At 43.1% G+C, this 24,209-nt stretch overlaps 1 long non-coding RNA gene across 15 annotated transcripts in view; it reads right to left on the bottom strand.

Moving 5' to 3' along the window:
* Nucleotides 1-2,613: 2,613 nt before the first annotated feature.
* LOC114022498 overlaps nucleotides 2,614-24,209 on the bottom strand; it is a 138,052-nt gene continuing 116,456 nt past the window's right edge. For 11 of the 15 annotated variants that reach the window (XR_006286692.1, XR_006286682.1, XR_006286683.1 and 8 more), the window contains 3 exons: nucleotides 7,908-9,340; nucleotides 6,756-6,944; nucleotides 2,614-5,053 (listed from right to left, as the gene is read on the bottom strand). This is a non-coding gene — a long non-coding RNA (uncharacterized LOC114022498). The remainder of the gene's footprint in view (nucleotides 5,054-6,755; nucleotides 6,945-7,907; nucleotides 9,341-24,209) is intronic. The other 4 variants (XR_006286678.1, XR_006286691.1, XR_006286677.1 and 1 more) reach the window with 4 other exon arrangements.

The raw sequence follows: 24,209 nt of genomic DNA, 5'->3' as shown, positions 1-24,209 counted from the left end.
ATGCCACTGCAGCATTTTAAGTGTAGACAAGCCCTGAGGCTAGATAAGAACAGACTGAGGGCTTGTCTACACTTAAAATACTGCAGATGTTCAGTGAAGACGCTACCTATGCTGATGGGAGCGGTTCTCCCCATCAGCATAGGTAATCCACCTCCCCAAGAGGTGGTAGCTAGGTCAAGGGGAGAATTCTCCCTTTGACCTAGCACTGTCTACACTGGGGGTTAGGTCGGTTTAACTGCATCACTCAGGGGTGTGGATTTTTCACACCCCTGAGCAACCTAGTTATACTGACCTAATTTCCTAGTGTAGACCAGCCCTGAGTAAGAGAGACAGCCTGAAGGAGCACCTGAAAGCACAGTGTGGTGGCTGACTCGGGAAGAAAGCTGGGGAGAGTTGTTTTGGGATCAGGGTGCAGGCTGAAAAGAGTGCTCTTGCTGCTGTGAGCAAAAGAATCCGTTTCCTGCTATTTGATTCCCTCTGCATTCAGAGAAACAGGACTTTGTGCATTCTTTGTAAATAAACAATATAGCTTCAAAGAAAGACCTGACTATCACTAGTTTCTGCTCCTAACTGGATCACCCACAGAGCCTCAAACACAGACTATCCACTTGAGTCGAGAAGGGGAACATCCCCAGGGCTGGATTAAAGAATTTTGTGCTCCCTCATGCTATGGAAATTGGGGTCCTCCCCACCTTCCTTAAACTAAACAAAGCATGTAATATACAGTCTGTAAATATTAGAATATCTCCATTTATTAATATGTGTAACTGCCTAATATGTAATCAGTTAGCTTGCCAAGACACTCAATTATAAATGCAAATATGTTTATACAGAGAGATATAGACAGATCTGAGAATTGGGGAGAGAGCATCCTGTATGACAATCCTTTCCCTCTTTTACCTCTTCATTTCAGTGTACGACCAGGGTTTTGGTTCCATTGGAAGTGAATGTTTGCAGCTCACTAAACACACACACACAGATTTGAGCTCAGTATTAAAATGAATGCCTGTACCTGAATGGGTGCTAGCCACTCCCAAATAACATGGTAGGTTTGCAATGAGATTTGGTTGCTTCCTGTCACTGTAGACAATCAGATAGCCTTCAGAACCTCAGGTCACCACAGGATTTAGCATTGTTTTTTACATTTAACTGGACATCAGGCGTAATAACGCATCCACCTTTCACTGAGAGATCAGATCTGCCCACCAGATCTTTCCCAAAATATCCAAATAAGATAATTATTCAAAACTGGCAGGGAAAGATCAGAGAAGACTTTTTTTTTTAAAAAAATAGAATATGAAATATATGAATATTTAGTTTAAATATAAATGACAGTCTGATTTTTTTAAAAAAAATCTAACCCCTTCTTTGGCTCTGGGAAACATTTTCTAAGTAGGCTAATCACTTGTATTTATGAAATGTGACTTAGAAACGAACTTGATGGTGCACAGTTGGCACCACGGCGATAGGAGAAAGTCTTCCTGCTCAGAGTGGAACTGGCTGGAAAGAGCAAGTAAGTTAGTGCATTGGATATCTGAGCCTCCTGAGCCAGAGACACTTTGCTGGCCTTTGACAAGCAGGCAAGGCTCAGAGAAGAACTTTACCAGCTCCTCAGGGAAAGGGACACTGAGTCTCAGCTGGCTCTGGACACAAGTTTGAGCTGATTGAATACAAATAAGTGACGGGCTCTGAAAAGCTGGTTGTGGGATTGGGCTTCAGCAGCTGAATCATAGAATATCAAGGTTGGAAGGGACCTCAGGAGGTCATCTGGTCCAACACCCTGCTCAAAGCAGGACCAATCCCCAACTAAATCATCCCAGCCAGCTGAGTGAGCAGGAAAGCTGTTTCTTTTCTCCCTGGGAAGAAGGGTGAACTTAGGTGCCAGGATGGCCACCTACCAGGACTCTGAAGAGGACACCGTGACTCTGGTGGTTTGTGACGCCAATGCCAGCAAGGAGGCAGAACAAATCAAAGATGAGTGGAACCCCGAAAAGAGACCTGAAAAACTGGACCCCTCCCTGAAGCCCCCCTACTTTTATACGGCTCTGTTTGCCATGGACATCTGGAAGAATGCTGAGAAGAGCCTCAATTGCCTAGGGTGCGAAACCTACCTGTGCATCTGCTTAGGGCACCAAACCTCAGTGTGCTGCGGCCCCATGCACCAGGTCACAGTGCTACTCACTGAAGTTTGGCCTGCCCAACCAGTCATATGTCATGATAGGTAGCAGCCGGGCCAAACCTGGCCAAGACTCAAATAGGGTTGCCACCTCCGAGAGGCGAAAAAAAAACATCCACCACCCCCCGCACCAGCCTGACCCTCCTCTTTCCCTCTCAGGTGCCCCCTAGGCCTGCCCCCCGCCCCAGTCCATTAGTCTCTACACCTGCTCCCTCCCAGGAGCCTCAATCCAGGGAGCTCCCCCTCCCATCTCCTCCTAGAAGCCCCTGCCTCCCCCACCCTGACCCCCACTCTTTACTCCACCCTGCCGGCAAGCCTTGGGTCTGTCATTTACACCTTGAATATAGTAGGTTGCTGGGCTGCTGCTGGTGGGTCAGGCTTGTGTACCAGATAGGGCCTGGCCACAGAGCTTCCTTTTCAGAGAGAGACACACCAGCTGTGTTCACGATAAGATCCTTTAATACACTGCCAGGAATGGGTGTTGTGAGCTTATGGTAAAGTCTGTTAAACATGGTTCCACCTAGTCTCTGAGCAGCATAGTACAATTTAGCATTCCATTACATCTCCCCCTTTAAGTACCATAGAACCTCAGAGTTATGAGCATTAGAGTTATGAACTGACTGGTCAACCACACACCTCATTTGGAACTGGAAGCACACAATCAGGCAGCAGAAACAAATATAGCAGATACTGTACCTTACAGTACTGTGTTAAATGTAAACTATGAAAAAAAGTTTAAAAAAAGATTTGACAAGGTAAGAAAACTGTTTCTGTGCTTGTTTCATTTAAATTAAAATGGTTAAAAGCAGCATTTTTCTTTTGCATAGGAAAGTTTCAAAGCTTTATTAAGTCAATGTTCAGTTGTAAACTTTGAAAGAACAACCATAATGTTTTGTTCAGAGTTATGAACATTTCAGAGTTATGGACAACCTCCATTCCCGACGTGTTTGTAACTCTGAGGTTCTACTGTATGACATTTCTACCATTTACAATATCATACTATCTTAAAATTCAATATGGATCAGTCTATTAAGTGTCTCTGAATCATGCTGGTTTTCTAATGAGATGACCCAAATGTGTAACAACTCAGTCATCTGGCTGTCTATCAGTTGCAAAGACTGTTTCTGGTTGGTTTGGAATCTTTGAGTCTTCTTCTTCTTCTGCATCCACCATCTGTAGAGTTTTCTACAGGTTAATTGTTCTTTCTGAGGAACACACTGTAGATGTCAAAGATTTCTGTTTAGCTCCTCACTGGTGATCTTTATCACATATGACCTGGGCAGTCAGTTCTTTTTCTTTACATCAGCTGAAGTTCTCCATCCTTTTTCTCCATCCAGTTTAACACAAACATGGTCACCAGGTTCTAGACCTGGCATTTCTCTGAGTAACATCTAATGCCAAAGCATTTGTAAGCTCTTTTTACCTTTTAATCTAATTTGGCAGCTTTCTTCATGGCTGGCCACTTTGTAGATAGGTTCTTTACCAAAACTGGAACAGTAGTTCGGAGTTGTTCTCCCACCAGGAGTTGTGCTGGACTATATCCAGTAACTACTATTGGCATTGATTTATAGCTCTGAAGAGCAAGGAAATGGATCTTCCTGCCGTAGGAGTTTCTTGCCTGAACAACTCTCTCAGCTTTTCCATTTTCTTTTGGGTAATGTGGGCTGCTAGTAATAAGATCAAAATCATATTTTGTTCGGAATGACAAGTTCTGCTGCAATGAATTGTGGTCCATTGTTTGTTATTAGTTGTTCTGGAATGCTGAAGTGAGCAAAAGTGCACTTCAGTTTCTCAATAACACTGCAACATGTTATGTCTTTCAAGTATGTTATTTCTATATACCCGAAAAAAGTTCACTACTACCAAGTAATGATATCCTCTGAATCTGCATACATCTGCAGCTAGTGTCTTCCATGGTCAGTCTGGTAGAGGTGCTGTTATCAAAGATTGCAGAACTAACAGACCAACACAATGCAAACAATGTTCACATGCAGATACTTCATTCTTTATGTCCTTGCTGATGCCCAGCTTCCACACTGACTAGTTAGCCCATTTAGTTAGTCCTGATCCATGAAAGATATAAAGATTTAGGATTTCTCCTCATTTCATTTGGAATTATGATGCAGTCACCTTTAATTATGAGTCCATCTGAATCACTTAATTGTCCACGTACCACAAAGTGGTCTCTTGTCACTTCCTTAGTCTCCTTTAGATACTTGGGCCAGCCTAATGTAACTTAGAACTTCTTAAAAGTTGTGTGTATGTCTCAGGGTTGCTTGTTGTAGCTGGCGTGGTCTCTTTTCTGATCCTGGTGTGTATGTGTCCATAGCATCCATGTCTGCTTTACATCATCTTCTAGTTCACAGGTAGTTGAATGAGATGCTGGGCTCCGTGACAGTGTCTGCTACCACCAGATTTTTCCCAGCAACATATTTAGCAAATGGGTTAAATCACATTAACTTTATCAAAAGACATTGATGTCTCCATCGTGTTTGATTCAGGATTTTTCCATGGATGAGGGTTAAAGCAGTATATGGTCTGTTATCGATGTATAAGAGTCTAATCCATACTGATATATGAAAAAAAGTTCTCACGTGCCCATATGCTTGCCAGTCACTCCTTTTTCAATATGTCTATATTATTTTTATGCTTCTGTGAGTGTATGAGAGTAAAATATAATTGGCTTTAACTCAAATCAATGTTGTTGCAACAATACACCACCAATGTTCCCTCTAATTTTTTCCATCCATGTGCAGAATGAATTTTGTTATGTGCAGCACAAATATCGAGGTAATGCTGAGATCTGGGAGCCATTGTGACTTCATCGGATTATGTGAGAAAGTCATGGGAAAACTTCCATATGAGGAAATATCAGTACTATTTAGATTAGAGAGTGCATAGGTAAGAAAGGATATAATACAGTTGCATAAAATAATGAATGGGATAGAGAAGGTAAATTGGGAGCTCCTATTTACCCTCTCTTATTACAAGAACAAGGTGGCATTCAATCAAAATGAAAAGCAACACATCTAAAACTGATCAAAGGAAACATGTTTTAACATAATGAATAATTGACTTGTGGAACTCACTGCCAATAGATATAACTGTATGCAAGAGTTTATAAGCATTCATAAAAATATTACATGTTTATATGGATAAAAATACCCAGTCACCTGAGCAAGCAATGCTCTATGGAGAGACCCTGATGCTACCTATGGCAGGTGGGAGACAAATACAAACAATTACTTTCCTTTCTGAAGCTCCCTCCCTCTGTCCTTCCCAGGACACTAGTGCCCTCTCCTCCCTGTTCCTGTCCTCAGAGAAACTACTGACCAACTCTGCTCCTCCCTTTCCCCTGCTTCCAAGTGCAGCTCCCTCCCTTTTCTCCCCATCTCCAGCAGAACCCATGATGTGTGGCTGATTGCAACTCAGCTCACTGCCTGGTCTAAGACTAAACTAAGCACAGTAAACTGAGTGCAGAACAGTGCCCTACGCCTAAAGATCTAGCTCAATGCCTCTCTCCTCCAGGAGAAAAGAAAAGGACCTTTCTACAGCAGCCCCTTCTCTCATAAGACAAGAAATACTCTCTTCCCCCCAGCATCGGAAAGACATCCCCAAAAGTGTGAGTAGGTACCTTTTATTGGCCTGAGGGACAGTGTGTGTGAACAGATATGTGGGTGTGTGGGGAAGTGAGTGTGAGCGGGTGTGCAGGCTTGAGGGAGCAGTGAGTGGGAAAACAAGAAAAAGAAGGAGGATAAGATACACCAAAATATACAGTCAACTGAAGGGAATAAAGGAGTGAAGGAAAAGAAGGAAGTATAAAGACAAGCAATATGTAATACATTACAATAATATTAATATCAAGCCATTATTATTAATATTGTTGTATTACTTTGGATTCTCATTAACAAAAGTTTTATATCCCATTAGTTTCCTAAACCATCCAGTCCACACACAACCCCCCCACCCCACAGTTAATGGAGGAGTAATAATAAAACTACTAATAATTTGCACCTCTTCCTTCTGAGGCCATCAGATAAGTTTATACATTTGATTTAGCCACACAGTAACTATTTTGAAGCAGGTAAATATCATCATCTCCTTTCTAGAAATGGAGAAATTGTACTAATATTATTATTTCTCTAATAGTAGCTTTATGACAAAGTAGTCTGAGCCCCAAGTGCACAGGGTAAGAGCACAGAGGTCAGGTAATTTTTCTCAATGAAAGAAATAATGTATTTCTTTAAATGTGTTAGCTATTTTTAAAAGTTATTTTACATTTCAACTCAATTATACTAGAGAAAGAAAAATAATGTGTCATTTTCTATTGTTCGGTTGTGGGAGCAGTAGCAGTTTTCAGTGCTGATAAATAATGTAAGCTCCAAGATCAGATTTTAATATAAATTGCAATGCTTAATAAATTGTGGACAGTGCTGCTGAGGGAGCCCTGTCTCCCTGCCACAGCCCTGGGGCAAGGCTTCTCTCCCCTCCCCCATAGCCCTGCATGGCCCACGCTCCCCAAATCCCCATCACTGCCCCTCACCTCACTCCACTGCCCCCACCCACCCTACACACTCACCTGTATGTGCGGCCTTTGATGGACTCCTGTGCAGCCACGCACCTCAGAGGGAACACAGTATACCACCTAGGCCATAGCTGCTTGCATCCTTGCTGGCCCTTGTGGGTTGTTCACATCATAGTACTTGCGAACTGGAGCTGTTGAGATTATTAGTTTTATCTTTTTGAAGGCATTTTCATCATTTGGCCCCTGTAACCACAATATGTTGGACTTTAATAGAGTCATTCAGTGATTTTGTCACTGTAGGATGGTCTTGTAGGTATCAACCATGGTAATTTACCAACCCCAATATGTATCTCAGTTCTGGCACATTCATTGGTAAACTCAATTCTCAAATTGTTTTTACTTACTCAGGCCTAGGACTGATTCCATCTTTGTTTATTGTCTGTTCCAAAAACTCAATTTGGGGAAGGTGGAAAATACACTTTTTTTTGTTTAGCTGACATATTAGACTTAGAACTTCATGGAGGGGTTTGTTGTGTTCTTCCATTAAAGACCTATATATCGAAATATTCTCCATGAAAACTACAACTCCATTTTTCACTAACAGTTCTGCCATCTCTCTTTGGAAATTTCAGGTGCACTAGTAATCCCAAAAAGTAGTCTTCAAAAGCAAACTCTCCAAACGGTGATAAATGTAGTCAGTTTTGAAGTCTCTTTGGCTAAAAGAATTTGCCAGAATCTGCTTGAGGCAGCCAGCTTGAAGAATACAGCTTCTAAACTAGTTTCAGCTTTTCCAAGTTGGGCAAATTGCTCTAGATTTTACTGTTTGCCTAGCTCAGACTGCCTTGCTATTTGAATATCTGTGTATAGGGTAAAGTCGCTCTTTAATTGTAGCTGCTGTGAAAGATTTGCATCTGTTAACCCAATAAACAGCCTGTCTCTGATATTTTAATGTTTTGCTGTCCCGAAATCACAATTTCTAACCAATGAATCAGGAGTGCTTATGAAAGATTCAACATTTTCTCCTGATTCTTGAATTCTCTGGTGAAAACATGCTCTTTCATAAACCACATTTATCTGAGATATAAAACATGCATCAAACATAGCCATAATCCTTTCATAGTCATCTTTGTGACTATCTTCAGCAAAGATAAAAGATTTAAAGATATGCTCTGCTTGCTTCCCCATAGCATAAATTAAAGAGCATACCTGAATATCTCCAGTTTCCTTTTGGAGTTTGGTTGTAATATGAAATCTTGCAAAATACTGTTTGCAGTCTCTCCATTGGGAAGGTTTATCACAGCTGAAGTTCTCTGGAGCATTGAACAGTGGGATGTTAATGAAATCTTGCAAAATTTGTTGCTTTTTCCCCTCCTTCTGTTTGCAACCTTTATTGCTTTGTTCCTTCTGTTTCTGTTCACTGTGGCACTAGTTTGCTTCTGACTCCATGTCATGTACACCGTATAAACAGTAGGTTGCAGGGCTGCTACTAACAGGTCAGCTTTCTGTACCAGATATGGACTGGTCACAGAGATTCCCTCTAAGTTCTGTTCATGATAAGACCCTTTAATGTACTGCCAAGAATGGCTCAGCTGTTGCGAGCTTGTTAAGGTATATTACATGTGGCTGAACAGAAAAATACAATTTAGCATGCCATTACAGGGTGTGTCCTGCTTTCCGGCAAGGAGAGGAGCAGAAGCCTCAGCGGCCGTGCCAGCAGGTTGAGGGCCTGGCATATGGAGCGGAATGCAGGTGCCACTCTAGGAGTGCTCCCAGCAGTTATGTGACCTGCATGCCATAGTGAAAGCAGCTGCTGGTGCGCCCCCCCCACCTCATGTGCGCAGCAGCTGTTGCTGGTTTCAATGGGGAGGGAGATGTTACTGACTTATAACTTACAAATAACTTGTAAATTACAAGTAAGGAAAAAAGGAACATTGCAACCAGCAATGAAGGAGAAAAACTGTCCGGACCCTTTAAAAACGGACCAGGTGGCAACCCTAGGCCCAAAGCTGGTCAGGGCCTCTTTGAGATCAGGAGTCTTGTGCAAGTAAATTGAGTGCGGATTGGCTAATCTAGGCATGAACATCCCTCTATCCCCCAAACCGCCTTCCCATCTCAACATTTTGGGGGGGAATAGACGAATCTTGCTGCATACCAAGAGGGCCACCAAATCCAGTGGACTAAAAAAGGAAATAAGTTATAATTCATAGACCCCTTACGGAGAATGCCTTGTGGCCAGTGTCCTGCTGTTTAAACTACAGGGCTGTTAGTTTGAATGCCCTGGCTTTACTCCTCTTCTGCACAGGTTAGCAGACTGCAGCAGCTGTGCGGTGAAGCACATGCTCCAGCTTGAAAAAATGGCCCGCACTGCTTTCCAGCACACTCATTCCATTGTCTATGCCCCCAGACAGAATGCCCCTGGAGACTGGAGCTAGATTAGTGTAAAACCCATGTGCACACCTCCCCCCGTGTCTCTCTCACCCACAAATTGTGTCTTGCAAATTAAGGCACCACAGAGCCCTTTGGGGAAACAGCAGTGTTGACCTATGAGCATAGTGAAATCCTGCCAAAATCTTGATGTCACAATGGAAATGCTCAGGTAAACATCCAACCATGTGTCTAAGTCCTTCAGACTCCAGTACCTGAGAAACAACAAAATAAAATGCTGGTCAAGGGGAAGCAAAAGCCAGTAAGGAAAAACAGTTTATTTATGTGCTTCTCTTGAGGGGCAAGTGAAGAAATCCCAACAACTGAGTAACATATTTGTAAATGTAATTGCCAATATCACCATATGTTTAGTTTGTATACAGTTGACAGTCAGGCACTGAGGTTGCACAAGGTCACAAACCACACTTAGGAAATAAACTTCTGCTGCCCTAAATGTACTGGTTTAATTGTAGGTGGTTGACAATGGAAGGGTTAATTCAGTTGTTTTTCCTCGTGTAGGTCAGGAGTGTGCATTTCTCTTCCATGGGGGAGGCCAAGTATTTAGGCTGTGCCTCCACTGAGAGCAGAACTATGCTCATGTTTAAACATGTTTTTTGCTAACAGGGATTTAACATTATTTTCCTGAGTAGTGTCAACAGGGATGTTTTATCTGAGAACCATGTAGGAACTATAGGATAAAATAGTGCTTCAAATATAGCAATGTTGGGGGGTCCCACTTAAAAGATAGTTGTCCACTGACTTGTTCCATTCTGTGGGAAAGAGCTTAATTCTTAAAACACAGCTGGGTCTCATCAACATTGCATAATGGAACCCTGGAGGGGACTGATGTGTTTTAATGAGGTCCCCTGATATTGCTGAATTCATAGTATAGATGGAACCATATATCACTTGGTGGGGAGACAGTCTGTCGCATAGCATGACTAATAATTCAGTTATAAGGAAAAATAATTCCTGCTTACACTGCTCTTTTAGACTGTGCTAGAACCCTGCTAGCAACAACTGTGTGTGTGCCCAATTCACTCCTGCCTTGAGCCTTGTGTCGACATTTACAGCTGTGCATAGTCAGTGAAAGGTGGCTATAAAGTGCTGTTCATTTAATTTAGTAACATTTTTACAACCGCTTTGCACAGATGTAAATGACTACACAAGGTACAAGACAGTGGAAAAATCAGGGCATATGTGCAGAACTGAAAGTCTTCCACTGATGAAAGCCAGGTTGCATCATGAAAGTATAGGCAGGGTCTCCGATGGAAGTTGGGGCTGAGTTATTTTAGCAATCTGAATTTTACTGTGCTCTTGTGAGAATTAGCTTTCTATAATCTGTCTTGTATTTTATATTGATAATTTGACATTTGTGAAATTGTATATGAAAATTAATTTTGTTCCTGGTTGTGGTGTTTAGTGTAGAAGTCACTTATGGCTGGCTTGATGTAGGGAAAACCAATTAGGGCCAAACTTTTGCCTACAAGTGACAGGCCCATAGCTGTTATAAAATGTCTGGCAGAGCTAAATTTCCGCTATCTATTGAGTGGGTCCAATCCTGCCCCAGTTGAAGTCAGTGGGAGCACAATCAGACCCATAGATACTGTTATGCTGAAAAATGTTAATGTCTGCCAACAAGCTTATATTTGATCTCTAGGCAATCACAGACCTCATTAAAGCTGGTGGGCATTCTAATCACCTTTTATTCAGGTTAAATGGAAGAAGCAATTAAACTCTTTTATGGAGTAAGGTAGCTGAAACAATAGAAGTCACCGCTTAGGCACTGGGCCACATGGGAAGGCCTGAGCAAGAATAACTCAGGGAGAAATGCCTTCTCTGGGAACTGATTGCAAAGGCAGGGGCTGTGACATTGATTGGTTGTAGCTATGTTTGTGTGGGTGTCAGAAACAGAAAAGAACCAGAAAGCCATAGCAGACAGTAGCAGGGGAAGCAGGAGTGAGGATGGCCTGGGATGGAAGCTAAGGGCTAGTCTACACTGGCAGCGCTTTAACATGCCTTCTATGGTCGCAGCACAGTGCTGGGAGAGAGCTCTCCCAGCGCTCTAAAAAAACCCACCCCCACAAGGGGCATAGCTCCCAGCGCTGGTGCACTGTATACACTGGCACTTTACAGCGCTGAAACTTGCTGTGCTCAGGGGGTGTTTTTTCACACCCCTGAGCGAGAAAGTTGCAGCATTGTAAATTGCCAGTGTAGATAAGCCCTAAGAGACCGAGCTTCTTTTGAGAACAGTACTTGCTAGAAAGGCAGACTTGGATTTCTGAACAAGAAAAGTGTCTGCTGTTATCTGTTCATACTGTGTTCAGGGACACCGGACTTGGTATATGCTCCTTGGTGCAATCCTGTTTGTATATAAAGAAATATATATTATTGTAAATCATATTATCAGTTTCTCCTCCTAATGGAAACAACCTGTCAAGGCCCCAGGTACTGGGCTAACTGCTTGAGCCAAGGGGCAACAGTATGTAAAACTACAGATCATACCACTACTAAAATACTACACAGATGCCTAGCAGATGTTGTTTCATTCTCAGAATTCGTGACCTGGAAAACTGCAGTTCGTCACTTTAACAGGGTGGTTTGCCCCTTAAGGGTTAGAAGTCTGGGGCAAACCTACCCCAGGTACTCAAGAGGCACACCTGAGCAGGGATGACCTGATTCTCCTCTTAAAACAAAGAACAGCAGAAAGCTGCTGGGCGATGGGCAGAGAGTGAGCAAGCTAGCTGGCTGTTGGGGAGGAGGGGTTGCTCCCTGTTTAAGACTGGGGTGAAAGACTTTTGTGTTTATTTGTGAACATATCAATAAAATCAGACCATGAGGAGGGCTGTTGTCATTAGACTCATGAAAGCTTGTGTGGAGTTTATTTAAGAAGCCCCTTGAAAGGGGAAATTGAGGAGAAGGGCTACTTACAGGGATCCCCTGAGGCCATACAGGGATGCCTGAGAGTAGGCCACTCACTTGAATCACTGATGATTAATGTTTCCATCTTTAATTGCTAGTATTCCCACAATGCATGTTAAAAGTAGCTTTCATCAAATGACTGTGAGAAATTGCTTTCTTTACTCTTCCTCTCCCATAAATCAGCTGTTTTGGGGGTACTAACAAAGTTCAGATGTGCCTAAAAAAAGTCCATTGTCAAATACAAGATATGTATGTATGTAAGGTTTGTACATGTGTATGGTGTTACGGATAGATTGAGTTATTCATCGTGAATCTTTTTTCTAAACGTGGTTGTCTTGTAATCTTGGTGCTACTGTGTGCCATCAGCACTGCATCTGTTAGGGATTTACTTTTATATTTAGGACCCTATAGACAAATAGCATGGCTCAGATTAAATCACCACCCACCCCACCAGATCGGTGCATGGAGGAGACCATCTGCATATAGTTCTCTTCCCTTCTGTGCAGAAGGGGAGACACAGCTGTGTTCACTGCATCATTCCCCTCTTCCCTCATCTGGGTCCCATATGAGATTCTCTACCATTTGGGGTACACTAAGAAGGTAGAAGAAAAAGGCAAGCTGAGGACAGGGGATGACGTACCTTGCCAACTGGAGAATTTCCAGATAAGATTTATAACCCTATGCTGCATTGTCTTTTCCTTGGAGCAGAGGTAATCAAATATTTTTTGTCAAGGTCCAAATTTTTTGGTCAAGGTATAATCAAGATCCAGACTCCAGAGAAAATAATACAAAAATAATAATGATGATGATGATAAAAAATAAAAAAGATTCTGCGGTCTGTTCAGAAGCATTTGGTGGTTTTGATTTGGCCCATGGTCTGTCTATTAACTACCCTGCCTTGGAGTTTTCTCCCAGGAGTCCTGGGGACAGCTGTGAGAAATGAGTCTCTGGTAGCATGACTCCTAGGAAGCTTTATTGTTGGGGAGTCAGAGATGGGGATGCCAGAGCCTGTGTGGAGGTGCAGGGCTTTTGAGTGGTTGGTTCTGGCTTCCTGCATATCCCTGTGGATCCCTTAGGATTTGCCAGGTTTTTAGAGTGAGCCCCATAGCCTTTTCCACAGGGGGGGAACAAAGTTCAGATGTGCGTAAAAAAAGTCCGTTGTCAAATACAAGATATGTATGTATGTAAGGTTTATACATGTGTATGTTGTTGCAGGGTTATTGAACAAACAAACTGTACTGAAAATAGAAAAGGAAGGCAACAAAAATATATAGACTTAGTTAAAGTTTGAGAAGGAAAGCCACAGTGCCAGATTAGCTCCTCTCATGTGGGAGCTTGCAGGAAAGGACCAGAGAGTCTGAGGCTTCACAGCATTCTCAGAACAGAATCTCTTCTGGTGAGAAGGAATTGTGGGAGTGGAGAATGAGCAGGGTTCTCAGTTGTGTGACTCCATGGGGGCTACAACACTGCTTGGATGGATGGCCCTCCATTCTGCTCTGCTGGCCACCTTCTCATCTGAGAGAATGGCTCTAGCAGGAGTCATGCTGCCATTAGCTCAGCCTTCCTGTTAGTCCCAGAGGAGATGATGCTTTGAGCACCATTGATTTCCTAACAGATTTCCCCACTGAAATCCTGGGACTAATCAGGAAATGATATTGTGTCTGATCCTCTGTCTCAATCCCTGACCATAGGTCCCTCCCAATCCTAAAACTTTGCAGAGCAAAGACCTTGTGGAGAAACCACAGAGAAATTTCATAAGGTCCTAATGAAGACAAGATAGTGCTGACAGAGGCCAATCCCCACTTCTATGCCATCAAGGAAGTTCTGCCCATAAAGAATCCTTTTTGCTTGTGTAAATGGATCCAGACTGAGAGCAGCAGAAAGCCAAAATGAATGCCAGCCAAAGGAGTTAAGTGGTCTAAAAAAGGGCTTTTATAAATATATTGGGGAAAATTCTAGACTAGAAGGATTTTCATTTATAATGAGTGAAGAAATCAATGATGACTCTGAAATGTCAGAGAGTTGCTGTTAAAATCTCTCTTTAACATAAAAAATAAAGATAGGAGATTTGGTGAATTAGAAAGTAATGAATGCCTTGCAGGAATAGCTATCAATAAAGAACAGTCAAGGGAACGCTTGGAAAATGTGAACATTTACAAATTTGTGGGTATTAATGACACCTAAGGTGTTGAGGAAATGGACTAATACATTTATTAAACCACTGATAATTATTTTTTTAAAAGCCATGGAGAACTGGGGAGACATCAAATAGTCAGAGAAAAGCAAACGTGGCACTAAAGTACAACAAAGAGAAGAAGATTGACATAGCCAGGACTAAACTGGTAAGTGGTGAGTCTAACTTAAGGCCCATTCTCCCTCAAAATAATGGATCAAATAGTAAGGGGAAAAGTCAGTGAACATCTAGATCTAGTCTGCTGCCATTGAATAACATCAACTTTGATTGGAGCAGAGTTAGGTCAAGGCTAAGACCTTTTGAATTCCCACCCCTCTAGAATCAGAAGACCAGAACAAAGCATGACAGACAAGCTGGATAGCTTCTTTTGATATAAATACAAATTTGGAGTCCAATCCAGCAAGCTTTACTCATGTGAGTAATCCTTAATGTGAAGACCCATGAGTCCAACAAATGAAGTGACTGCAGTAAATAAATGACGAGTGAATGAAGAGAATGCAGGAAATAGAGTACATTGATTTTAGTAAAGCTTTTGCTGCAGTGTTTCATGAAATCTCACTCATGAAGGATGTGAGGCAGATTCCTAAACCCGAGCCATTCTTTTTACGTGACAGATCTGAGGAACTGTCCCAGATTGAGGTATCATTAGAGGAGGTTTTGGAACAATTAATAAATTAAACAGCAATAAGTCACCAGGACAGATGGTATTCACCCAAGAGTTCTGAAGGAACTCAAATGTGAAATTGCAGAACTACTAACTGTAGCCTGTAACCTGTCATTTAAATCAGCTTCTGTACCAGATGACTGGAGGATAGCTAATGTGACGCCAATTTTTAAAAAGGGCTCCAGAGGTGATCCTGGCAATTACAGGCCTGTAATTACATGCCTGTAAGCCTGACTTCAGTACCGGGCAAACTGGTTGAAACTATAATAAAGAACAATATTGTCAGACATATAGATGAACATAATTTGTTGAGGAAGAGTCAACATGGTTTTAGTAAAGGGAAATCATGCCTCACCAATCTACTAGAATTCTTTGAGGGGGTCAGCAAGCATGTGGCCCAAGGGGATCCAGTGGATATAGTGTACTTAGATTTTCAGAAAGCCTTTGACAAGGTCCCTCACCAAAGGCTCGTATGCAAAGTAAGCTGCCACGGGATAAGAGGGAAGGTACTCTCGTGGACTGGTAACTGGTTAAAAGATAGGAAACAAATGGTAGGTATAAATGATCAGTTTTTAGAATGAAGAGAGGTAAATAGTGGCGTCCCCCAGGGGTCTGTTCTGCGACCAGTTCTATTCAGCATACTCATAAATGATCTGGAAAAAGGGGTAAACAGTGAGGTGGCAAAATTTGCAGATGATACAAAATTACTAAACATAGTTAAGACCCACACAGACTGCGAAGAGCTACAAAAGGATCTCTCAAAACTAGGTGACTGGGCAACAAAATGGTAGATGAAATTTAATGTTGATAAATGCAAAGTAATGCACATTGGAAGGCATAATCCCAACTTTTTATACATATAAAATGATGGGGTCTAAATTAGCTGTTACCACTGAAGAAAGAGATTGGAGTCATTGTGGATAGTTCTCTGAAAACACCCACTCAATGTGCAGCGGCAGTCAAAAAAGCTAACAGAATGCTGGGAATAATTAAGAAAGGGATAGATAATAGGACAGAAAATATCATGTTGCCTCTATATAAATCCACGGTACGCCCACATCTTGAATACTGTGTGCAGATGTGGTTGCCCCATATCAAAAAAGATATATTGGAATTGGAAAAGGTTCAGAAAAGGGCAACAAAAATGATTAGGGGTATGGAACAGCTTCCATATGAGGAGAGATTAATAAGACTGGGACTTTTCAGCTTGGAAAAGAGATGACTAAGGGTGGACATGATTGAGGTCTATAAAATCATGGTTAGTTTGGAGAAAGTAAAAAAGGAAGTGTTATTTACTTCTCATAATGCAAGAATAGGGGGTCACCAAATGAAATTAATAAGCATCAGGTTTAAAACAAACAAAAGGAAGTATTTCTTCACAAAATGCACAGTCAACCTGTGGAACTCCTTGCCAGAGGATGTTGTGAAGGCCAAGAACATAACAGGGTTAAAAAAAGAACTAGATAAATTCATGAAGGATAGGTCCATTAATGGCTATGGTGTCCCTCGCCCCTGTTTGCCAGAAGCTGAGAATGAGCGACAGGGGATGGATCACTTGATGATTACCTGTTCTGTTCATTTCCTCTGGGGCACCTGGCACTGGCCACTGTCAGAAGACAGGATACTGGGCTAGATGTACCATTGGTCTGACCCAGTAGGGACATTCTTATGTTCTTATGAATACATTCATTTTGGTTTGGGTCTGAGTACTGTTACATGGACTGAAAATTATCTGAAGGACCTTCCAAAAAAGGATAAGGGTCACCAGTATTCTCTGTGGCAATGTTGCCTTCCAGCCCCCTCTCTCCCAATCATATAGTTGGTGGCCTCCCTCAACCAAAAGTGGGGCTCCCTCCTCCTCTTTCCACTGTGATTGTGAGTTCTTTTGGGTGCCGGGGTGGGTGGGGGCAATGTTCAGTTCAATAAGCCCTGGCTGAGTTCCCTAGTTCAATTAATCTACCAGGAGAGAACACACCTATTACATTAGAGCATATGGGGATGTACCAAAATAATTCTTATGACTCTCATCACTATACCTGGCCAAAATTATCTTTATGTAGATGCCTCCACATAGGAGTGGAATACGGAGCAACTTCAGCTGTATAGCCCAAGAGGAGCCTCCCTAGTTATGCAGCACCAGAGGAGCTATTGGGCTGCAAAAAGCCCATAACCTATACTCAGAGTCTGATTCAGCAGAATTAAGATAAAAAATTAGAAATTAGAATTCTATAAATATCTCAGATACAATTAAAATGTATGTGCGCCTCTCTCACTTCTGCTTCTGGGCCACAGACTTGAATTACCAGATTAGGAAATCCTAAAAACTCTAATCATCATATTTTGCAAAGCAGTACATTCATCAGTATCTAGCAACGTAGAGGGGGGGGGGGTCTCCTGGCTGCACAGAAATAAACTTGGGGGGAAGAAATAAGGGCAAATGGAGGCTCATGCTTCAGATTTAGCTCATGCAGAACTACTTGTATTTTGTCATTTTGGAGGGGTGGACTATAGGCCTTGAATCTGTCTGCATAGTGACCCAATCCCCACCCTGGAGCATTGACACTTCAGGGGTAACAGCTGGCAGCTTGCTCTCCATTCTGTTAGCGAAGGCTTAAATTTTGCTAGAGATTTTAAACTGCCAAAAAAATGGAGATGCTCCCTGAAATGGCTAGTTAAACTTATTTGCACCATATGAATACAGTGATTATAGTACTGTAGCCATAACCTTAGTCAGTAACAGCTTAGTCTGCTGTCCTCCAGTTCAATATCTACTGTACCCTAAAACTACTTGATGGAAAAAGGGCATCAGGAATTAACCCCAGACTACATAACCACTGCGAGTGCTGGTGACAGTTCTTAGATTTGACAAAAGCCACCAAACAAGACCAAAAGATTTGAAACTATATGCTATATTCATCCCTATGCCAGGGCCGAGTACGCTGCAGGAATGGAGGAGCAGTGGCTTGAGCCTGGAGCTACAAGGGGAATAGCCTTTCATCACTTGGCAGGCAGCAAACAAGCAGCAGCCAGAGAATAGCTGGGGCGTAGGAATGCTGCAGCCATAACTCCTCTCCTCCAACCTCCCACATACCCGGCTGCTGCTTGCTTGTTGCCGAATGTATCTAGCATGCCTTCTGAACTGAAAAGGTATTCCCTGGGAGGACCTTATGGCAAGTTTCTGGAATATATGGCATAGTGTGGTTACAGTGCAGTGGTGAATGCCTTCCTTGGTCCCTACGAAGAAACCACCAAATACAGGGTGTAAAACCTCTTCTTTTTGAGACCACAGGTTGAAAATGAACCTGAATACAACAGCAAATCTTGCTCTAACCTCAGCAGGTGTGGAGGGCCCCATGACAATGAAAATAGTATGGTTGCAGTGCAGCATGGGGCAGGGTTTTGGAAGACAGGGCACAGAGGAGTATCCATGGCAGGGAACCTTTTCCCTGAGGAGTGGATAAGAGAAAGAACAAACCACACATGACAGGTATTAGTCATATCACTTAATGCTCTACTGGAAGGTGCTCAGGTTCTAAGGCAATGAGGGCAGTATAAGGACATGTATAGAATACAAGGCAGTGCAGAGGGTGTGTTAGGGGCAGGCTGGCAGTACGACTGGAGGATCCGCAGATCTATATGGGTCATTTGTTAGTCTTTCCTCCTGGGGGGGAAAGTATGCTTTTCCCCCGAGAATGGACCAAGCATCCAGCTCAGACACTTGGGCTGATTGCTGGAGTGTGGATTTACCCCTTAGGGAATAAATATATTGCTTCTTTTCCAGATACAGTAACTCCTCACTTAATGTTGTAGTTATGTTCCTGAAAAATGCGACTTTTAAGCAAAACAATGTTAAATGAACTGAATTTCTGCATAAGAATTAATGTAAATGGGGGGGTTAGGTTCCAGGGAAATGCTTTTTTTTTGCCAGATGAAAGAATATATATATATATAATTAAATACTGTACACAGTGGTGAAGTCAGAGGGTGGGATATTTCCCAGGGAATGCCTTACTGCTAAATGATGAACTAGCAATTGGCTGAGCCCTCAAGGGTTAACTCATTGTTAATGTAGCCTCACATGCTACAAGGCATGAATGGAGGGAGGGAAGACAGCATGGCAGACAGAAACAGAGAGAGAGAGAGAGAGAGAGAGAGTGTGTGTGTGTGTGTGTGTGTGTACACACCCCACTCTTAAGTACACTGCATTGTTAAGTTAATCAATATGAGACCGCTGCTGCTGCTGGGAATCTCCCTCCATCCTGAGCCTTGTCGCGTGTCTCCCCTGCTGTATGAAGATGGGGTAAGTGGGGTGCAGGAGCAGGAGGGAGGGGGACACCCTGACATTAGCCCCCCTTTTCCTCCTCCCCCCCCGCCCCCCAGCAAGCAGGAGGCTCGGGGAGTAGCTCCAAGGCAGAGGGTAGGAGCAGCACATGGCAGTGGGGGGAGGGACAGTTGAACTGCCGGCAGTTGATAGCCTGCTGGGTGGCTGCTGCACAGGGAACTTAGGGGAGCGCGGAGCGGGGAGCTGATAGGGGGGCTGCCGGTCCACCCTGGTTCCAAGCCCCCACCAGCTAGCTGCAACGGGCTGCTCTTCCTGCAAGCAGTGGACAAAGCAGGCGGCTGCCAAATGACGTTGTAAGGGAGTATTGAGCAACTTTAAATGAGCATGTTCCCTAATTGATCACAACGTAGCAATATTAACCAGAACAACTTTAAGTGAGGAGTTACTGAATGTTGTGATATCTAGGTGTATGACAATGCCAAATAAAGCTTAAAGGGACACAGAGTAACAGGGTAACATTAATTGACACCCGTGATGGACAAGTGCAGCCTGAGGAATGAAGGGCATCCAAAGTTTGGAGAAAGATGCCTTGAAAAACCTTTGCAATATTTTATCCTTAGTGAGACCACATTTAGAAGAATCTCGGTCTTGATGGGGTCACCACAGGATCTAAAGCTGAATCTGAACTAAAGGCCCATTGCAGTCAATGGAATTCTTTCCGCTGATTTCAGTGGGCTTTGGATCCAGCCTGGTAGGTACTGAGAAAACTGCGTCAGGCTGTGACAATTTAAGTGAGGAGCATTTAAAAGCAGTGATATGTAAAGCCTTGGTCTTGCATTTGGGTGGACTTTAGTGTCCACATGAAGCCCCATTAAATGGGTTCTGCCTAGATCTGATGGCAGCACTGGGACTATAAGTTAAAAAGTCTCATTGAAACACACACAGAAACATTTTTTAGTCTTTAAAATGAATCCCAAATGAGGGAGTTTTCCTCATGCAAACATGAGTGAGACCTTCCAGGTCTAGAAAAACTTTATATGACAGTAGGACCCCATCTTATGTCACTCATATATCCCTTAATAGGAAATAGTTCTAATTTCAGACTTGTTGCCCCTCCCCCCCCAACTTATCTGTGGCATACTTTTCCAGTAATGTAAAAACTGGCATCAGATATGTCAACTCATGAAGTTGAGGAATAAATAATTGATTTTAAATAAATTAATCCAATATCATCTACTACTCTGTGTGTATGTGTGTGAGAGAGAGAAAGAGAGAGAGGTTTATTAACAGTGCTTTGCATTCCATAGCACCTTCCGGTGGAGGATCTGAAAGCACTTTGCAAACACTATCATAGAAAAGTAGGGCTGGAAGGGACCTCAAGAAGTCATCAAGTCCAGTCTCCTGTGCTGAGGCAGGACCAAGAAAACCTTGACCATCCCTGACAGGTGTTTGTCCAACTTGTTTTTAAAATGATGAGGACTCCAGGGAGGGGCGCTGGAACTGGGGCGGGGTGGGCAAGAGGCCATGGCACTCCCACTTTTGAAAGTGTCGAGCCTGGCCCCCTGTCCCTCCTCTTCCCCCTGAGGCCCCGCCCCATGGCCAGGCCAGAAGCTGGAACTTGGCCTGGGTAAGAGTGGCCTCGGGAACCCAGGGAGCTATGGACCCTCCACCTGCCCGGGGCTGAGGGACTTGAGAGCAGCCCGCTGTCCCCGGGTTCCCCACCTAGGGCAGGTGGAGGGTCCGTGGCTCCCTGGGCCCAGCTGCGGCTCTTCGACCCCTGAGGCCCCATCCCCAGGCCAGGCGCAAGCAGCTGTGGGAAGCCAGGACACAGACTGGGGACTGCTCTCAAGCCCCTCCACCCCAGGCAGGTGGAGAGGCCCCGGCTCCCCAGCCTGGCTCCAGCTTCCAGCTTGGCCAGGGGCGCAGCCTCAGGGGGAAGAGGAGGGGCAGGGACAGGACCTCACGCTCCCCCCCCACACTTTTAGGAAGGCTCCATCGCCTCTGACTCCACGACCTCCCATGGAAGCCTATTCCAGAAATTAACTATCCTTCTAGTTAGAAAGCTTTTCCTAATATCTAATTTAAATCTCCCCTGCTGCAGATTAAGTCCATTACTTCTTATGTTACATGGAGAACAATTGATCACCTTCCTCTTATAACAGCCCCTAACATATCGGAAGACTTATCAGTTCCCCTCTCAGTCTTTTTTTCTTAAGACCAGTTTTTTTAAACTTTCCTCATAGGTCAGGTTTTCTAACCCTATTATCATTTGTGTTGGTCTCCTCTGGATTCCTTCCAGTTTGTCCACATCTTTCCTAAAGTGTGACACCCAGAACTGGACACAGTACTCCAGCTGGGGCCTCACCAGTGCCGAGTAGAGCAGGACAATAACCTCCTGTTTCATATAATACTCCTGTTAATAAACTCCAGAATCATATTAAACCTTTTCTGCAACTGCATCACACTGATGACTCATATTCAGTTCGTGGTCCACTATAATCCCAAGATCCTTTTCAGCAGTACTACTACCACCTACACAGTTATTCCCCATTTTGTAGTTGTACACTTTATTTTTCTTTCCTACGAGAAGTACTTTGCACGTGTCTTTATTGAATTTCATCTTGTTGAATTCAGACCAATTCTGTAATTTGTCAAGGTAATTTTGAATTTTAAATCCTGTCCTACAAAGTGCAGATGACACCACACTGGTAGGGACTGCAAGCAAATTTTATATGCATTATCCAAGTCATTAATGAAAATATTGAATAGTACCAGACACAGGACCAACCCCTGTGGGACCCAAATAGATACTCCCTCCCAATTTGGCAGCAAACCATTGATAACTATGCTTTGAATACAATCTTTCAACCAGTTGTACAGCCACCTTATAGTAAATCTAGACCACATTTCCCTAGTTTGCTTATAAGAATGTCAGGCGGAAATGTGTCAAAAGCCTTACTAAAATCAAGTTATATCACATCTACTTCCGCCCCCCATTCACTAGGCCAGTAGTCCTATCAAAGAAGGAAATGAAGATGATTTGGTATGCTTTGTTCTTGGCAAATCCATGCTGATTATTTCTTATAATTCTATTATCCTCCAGGTGCTTATAAATTGATTCTTTAATAATTCGTTCCAATATCTTTCCAGGTATTGAAGTTAGGCTGACTGGTCTAGCATATGCCGAGTCCTCCTTGTTCTCCCTTTTAAGATAGGTACTACGTTTGCCCTTCTCCAGTCTTCTGGGACCTCTCCTGACGTCCTCCATGAGTTCTCAAAGAAAATTGCTAACAGTTCTGAGATTGCTTTAGCTAGTTCCTTAAGTAACCTAAGATGAATTTTGTTAGGCCCTGCTGACTTGAATACATCTTACTTATCCAAATATTCTTTAGCCCGTTCTTTCCCTGTTTTGAGTATCGGTCATTACTAACCCTGTTAGTGCAACCTGAAGCAAAATCTGCATTACGCACCTCAGCTTTCTTGATGTCAGCAGTTATTGGTTCTCCTTCCCTGTCAAGTAAAGGACCTACGTTCACCTTTGTCTTTCTCTTGCTCCAAATGTATTTAAAAAACCTCGTCTTACTTGCTCATTAATACATTTTGCTTTACAACAATACTCCAGTTTAAAAGATGAGGAAACTGCCAGGTTAAATGCCTACACTGAGGAAAGTTTCTAAAAAAATCCTACTGGCTCATCTGAACAGTGGTTAGGAGCAATGGGAGTGTTTCGGGAAATTACAATCCATCGGTGATCTTCCTGAAAACACTATCCTAGCCACTATGGATGTAGAAGCCCTCTACACCAACATTCCACATAAAGATGGACTACAAGCCATCAGGAACAGTATCCCTGATAATGTCACGGCAAACCTGGTGGCTGAACTTTGTGACTTTGTCCTCACTCATAACTATTTCACATATGGGGACAATGTATACCTTCAAATCAGCGGCACTGCTATGGGTACCTGCATGGCCCCACAGTATGCCAACATTTTATGGCTGACTTAGAACAACGCTTCCTCAGCTCTCGTCCCCTAATACTCCTACTCTACTTGCACTACATTGATGACATCTTCATCATCTGGACCCATGGAAAAGAAGCCCTTGAGGAATTCCACCATGATTTCAACAATTTCCATCCCACATTCAACCTCAGCCTGGACCAGTCCACACAAGAAATCCACTTCCTGGACACTACGGTGCTAATAAGCGATGGTCACATAAACACCACCCTATAGTGGAAACCTACTGACAGCTATGCTTACCTACACACCTCCAGCTTTCATCCAGACCACACCACACGATCTGTTGTCTACAGCCAAGCTCTACAATACAACCGCATTTGCTCCAACCCCTCAGACAGAGACAAACACCTACAAGATCTCTATCAAACGTTCTTACAACTACAATACCCACCTGCTGAAGTGAAGAAACAGATTGACAGAGCCAGAAGAGTGCCCAGAAGTCACCTACTACAGGACAGGCCCAACAAAGAAAATAACAGACCACCACTAGCTATCACCTTCAGCCCCCAACTAAAACCTCTCCAACGCATCATCAAGGATCGACAACCTATCCTGAAGGACGACCCATCACTTTCACAGATCTTGGGAGACAGGCCAGTCCTTGCTTACAGACAGCCCCCCAACCTGAAGCAAATACTCACCAGCAAACACACACCAGAACCACTAACCCAGGAACCTATCCTTGCAACAAAGCCTGTTGCCAACTGTGTCCACATATCTATTCAGGGGACACCATCATAGGGCCTAATCACATCACCCACACTATCAGAGGCTCGTTCACCTGCGCATCTACCAATGTGATATATGCCATCATGTGCCAGCAATGCCCCTCTGCCATGTACATTGGTCAAACTGGACAGTCTCTACGTAAAAGAATAAATGGACACAAATCCGACATCAAGAATTATAACATTCAAAAACCAGTCAGAGAACACTTCAATCTCTTTGGTCACTCGATTACAGACCTAAAAGTGGCAATTCTTCAACAAAAAAACTT

This window comes from Chelonia mydas, chromosome 1, assembly GCF_015237465.2.
Source record: "Chelonia mydas isolate rCheMyd1 chromosome 1, rCheMyd1.pri.v2, whole genome shotgun sequence".
In the NCBI taxonomy this organism is placed as follows: domain Eukaryota; kingdom Metazoa; phylum Chordata; order Testudines; family Cheloniidae; genus Chelonia; species Chelonia mydas.
This window is presented reverse-complemented; position numbering and strand designations above follow the sequence as displayed.